Source organism: Sceloporus undulatus, chromosome 2 (assembly GCF_019175285.1).
Source record: "Sceloporus undulatus isolate JIND9_A2432 ecotype Alabama chromosome 2, SceUnd_v1.1, whole genome shotgun sequence".
NCBI lineage: Eukaryota > Metazoa > Chordata > Lepidosauria > Squamata > Phrynosomatidae > Sceloporus > Sceloporus undulatus.
This window is the reverse complement of record NC_056523.1, coordinates 172,592,685-172,596,982: the sequence shown is the minus strand read 5'-3', so window position 1 is coordinate 172,596,982 and position 4,298 is coordinate 172,592,685. Positions and strand designations below refer to the sequence as shown.

The following is a 4,298-nucleotide window of genomic DNA, read 5'->3' as shown; positions in this document are numbered from 1 at the left end:
TGGCAATTTTTTACCATAAGTAAAATAAATTTTACAAAACCAATATGGTACAGCAATTGAGCTGTAAATCCCAATTCGACCTTGGAAACCTACTGGGTCATCATAGGCAAGCCACATTCTCAGTCTCAAAGAAAAGCACTAGCAGAAAGCCCTCTGAACAGATCTGGCCAAGAATACCCAATGACAGTTTCGCCTTAGAGTCGCCATGAGCTGGAATCTACCTGAAAGCACACAACAGTAACTACAAAATCAATTTATCCCACAGAAACATGCACACAAACACATTTGTCTCACAAGGCCAGGCCCTTTGTTGTTGTCATTGTTGTTATCAACTGCGCTTGAGTCAACGCTGATGCATGGTGACCCTGTGGATGAGACACCTCCAAGACCCCGCTGTCCTCCACTGCTTTGCTCAGGCCCTGCAAACTCACGCCTGTGACTTCCCTGATGGAGCCCATCCATGTGGCCTTGGGCCTTCCTTTCTTACTCCTGGCTCTACCTTTCCTAGCATTATTGTCTTTTCCAATGAGTCATGCCTTCTCATTATGTGGCCAACATACGAGAGCCTCAGTTTGATCATCTCGGCTTCCGGGGAGATTTCAGGCTTGATCTGCTTCACTTGATCCAGGCCCTTTACCTCTGGTTATATTCAAAGATGGCAAATAAAAAGTGAGAACAGAGAGAAGAGGAAAAAGGAGGGCAATCTTATGCTGCATTATGGGGGGGGGGGGGGGGGGGACACCACAGTCACCAGCAAGAGCTACTTCAATTAACAAAGAAACACAGCCCAAATTAAGGAAGTTTCCTCACATACCTATTAAAAAGGCTCTCTTGGAAAAGGGGTTTGAAACAGGGCAATTGGTAAAGTAGTATTGGCCTCAGTGAGGGACGGATGTTTGTGGGGACAGGTTCCCCTCTGCCATCCCTTTACATTATATAAATAGCATTAAAATAAAAACAACCCTGCCCTAGATTTGCATTAATATGGGAAGAGGAGATGCTTCTGAAGAATCACCACCCAGGGAAGGAAAGAAGGGAGGGAGGAAAGAAGGAAGGAAGAAAAGAAAGAAAGAAAGGGAGAAGGAAAGGAAGGAAAGAAGGGAGGGAGAGAAGGAGGGAAGAAGGAAAGAAGGGAGGGAAGTTGGGAGTGAAGGAGGACGAAGAAAGAAAAGAAGCAATGAGAGGAGGATGAAAGAAGAGGGGAAGGAAAGAAGGAAGGAAGAGGGAAAGGAAGGAAAGGAGGGAGGGAAAACGGGACGGAAGAAGAGAAAAAGGAAAGAAATCAGAGGAAGGAAGAAAAGGAGGGAAGGGAATAAGAGGAAGAAAGAAGGGAGAAAGAGAAAACGAAAGAAAGAAAAGAGGAAGGAAGGAGGGAGGGAGGGAGGGGGCGCTGTTATGCCCATCACCCCCAGGTCCTCCATTTTAAAGGGCCCGTTTCCCCCGCCCAAGGAAAGCCCCTCCCTCCCATCCCCTCACCGGGGGCGAGCAGGGTCTCTTCTTCTTCCTTCTCCTGCTGCTGCCGCCGCCTCCTTGCCGCCGGTGGGTTGTTCTGCCGGTCCCCCCTTCTCCTCCTCCTCCTCCTCCCCCCCGCGTTTTCCTTGCAGGCGAGGCCCGATCTCCCCCAGCGGGTAGGGCGGAGACGGTGTTCCGGGGCAGCCCCGTGCCTGAGGAGAGGAGAGGCGGGGAGGGGAGGGCCTCAGAGGCGGCTCTGGCAGGCGGCAGCGGCGGCCCCTTCCGGGCAAGAGACCTCTCGCCCCGGCTCCGCTCGGCCGATAACAATGGGGCTGCCGGCGCAGACGCCCTCCTTTTATACCGCGCACCACGTGACGCGAGCCGACGCTCCTCCTCCTCAGCCAATGGGGCACCATGGGAAATGAAGTTCAGCGCCGTTCCGCAAGACTGCGCATGCGCCATAGCGGAGAAAGAACTAGCCTTCCTAGCGCTATGCACGCTGGGGAAAAGAGTCCTAAGGCGGCGAGGAGTGGCAGGAATAACGGAGGTGGGAGGGAGGGAGGGCGCTGCGTCCTGCACCTTTGCGCCCCCTAGCGGCTGCTACAGTACAATGGCCAGATAGATGTCGTAACCAAAGCAAAGGAGGAGGGCAAGGCGTCGCAAAATGGAGGGCCTTCAAGAAAAATGGAGGGGGGCACCATCAAATAAAAGCTTGAAAACACTCACTTAAATATCTCTGTTCATGCTCAAAAGGGAGGAAATTTTGGAATTCCTCCTGGACAGAAGGCTGAAAGGGAGGACATGTCCTGGAAAAGGAGGACCAAGTCTGGTCACCCTCAGTTGGGCTTATATCTGGGCTCACCTTGCTGTCCTCCTCATCCCCAAAGCATCTGTTGTTGCTGTTGTTGTTGTTGTGTGCCTTCAAGCCATTTCCAATTTCAGGGGACCTATCATAGGAGCTGATCACACGGAGGAGATTGGGCGTTTATCCTGTGAATGTCCCAGAAAAATCGCATAATTACGTGAACATTTTCACACAACATCACACAAAACCCACCATTAAGGTGGTCACAAAGAAGCATTAGTGCACATCTTTTTTGGGATTTCAGCGACGATGCATTTCCAGTATCACTTCATGTGAACAATTGCATGTGATAACCATTCTCACTTTGAGGGATGCTTTAAATGCACTGTAACCTCTCCTTAACGCTGAAATTAGCCACAGTGTGAGAAACTCCATAGGGATTTCTTGGCAAGTCCCTTCAGAGAGTGTTTTTGCCTTTGCCTTCCTCCGAGGCTGAGAGAGCGTGACTTATTGCCCATGGTCTCCCAGTCGGTTGCCATGGCCGCACCAGGATCTAGAACCACAGTCAAACACTCAAACCACAACACCACAATGGCCCTCGCTCCCTAAAGCATAGCCCTGAAGAAAAGGAATAAACATTTAAACTAGTACTGTATATGGCTTTGCGGAAAGAGAGTGTAATTCAACTATTTACACTTGGCCCCCCAAATCCACTTATTGTTTTTTTAATCCATGAACTCAAGTATTTTAAAAATATATACATTCCAGAATTTCACCAGGAGATTTTTACAGGAGGTTGTGACCATTTTATTTAAGGCATTTGTCTATCTTCACTCAGCCTACCAAGACTCTTGAAACCATGTTAAAGTTTTGGAGACAAAGGCTGCATCTGTGCAGCAGGATTACTGCACTTCAAGTGCTGTGGCTCAGTGCTATGGAATCCTGGGATTTGTAGCTTGTTGTGGCACCAGAACTCTTCAAGAAGGCAAAATGTCTCACAAAATTGTTAAATCCCAGAATCTCTCTCTCTCTCTCTCTCTCTCACACACACAGGCACATATGTACACAAATATGCCAGCACAATGCCACTGACATATCACTACCTGAATATGTTAGAGCTGTCAGGTGATATACAGGAATGGATTCCTGCACAAGAAGCAGCTGCTGAAATTCCCTCTTCTATATTAGTATTGAAATTACAAGAGCCCTGTCATGTATTTCACATAAATGATGATGCCTGGCTGAACACTTCAGCAAAGGCTAGACTGAAACATTTACTGTACTAATTTAATTGTACATGCTTTTAAATGGACCTGTTTGAGCAGAGAAACAGCAGTGTGCAGAAGCTGTGAAAAGATATGTATAGTATTTCATATATCGAAAACCTATTTGGCTTTTAAAGAAAGGACCACACAGAGAGAGAGAGAGAGAGGGAGGGAGGGAGGAAGGGAGAAACAGAATACTTAAATTTTACTATTTAAGACTTGAGAAAGCCAAACATATTATGCTCACTTCTCCAGGCACTACTTTGCCTGCTGAAGCTGTTCCTGGTACAGTGACATTAACACTACAATCCCATACAGACTCATCTCCAAGTAAGTACAAATGGACCTCTTAAAGTACTTATTAATAAACAGAACAATATGTATTAGAATTACATAGGGCCTTCAGGCTAAATACATTTCTGTTTCTGGAGCTTAGCAGGATCAATCAATTTGTGGATGGAAGATCACCGTGGGCCCTTTCACACTACATTACAGCTCCATAATTCCACTTTAACTCCAATGGTAAAATCTTATGGAATCCTGGGTTTTGCAGTTTAGTGAAGGGCCACTAGAATCCTCAGCCAGAGAAAATGTGCTACTTGAAATATTTCTCCTTTATACATAAAACCATGTGCAACTTTTACTTCAGAATGCCTTGTTTAAAATTTACTAAGGTGCGTTACAGACCGCCGAGAAGTGGCGGTTTGCTGCCGCCGCCGGTTACAGCATCCGGGAACCGCAGCAGCCAAACGGTGCGGTTCCCGGATGCTGCCAAG

At 47.4% G+C, this 4,298-nt stretch overlaps 1 protein-coding gene across 1 annotated transcript in view; it reads right to left on the bottom strand.

The window, feature by feature from the left end:
• Positions 1-1,799, bottom strand: part of CSRNP2 (cysteine and serine rich nuclear protein 2) — a 42,390-nt gene extending 40,591 nt beyond the window's left edge. The window contains exon 1 of the mRNA XM_042448677.1: positions 1,477-1,799. The gene's annotated coding sequence lies outside the window, so the exon portion shown is untranslated. The remainder of the gene's footprint in view (positions 1-1,476) is intronic.
• Between the last annotated feature and the right edge of the window lie 2,499 nt (positions 1,800-4,298).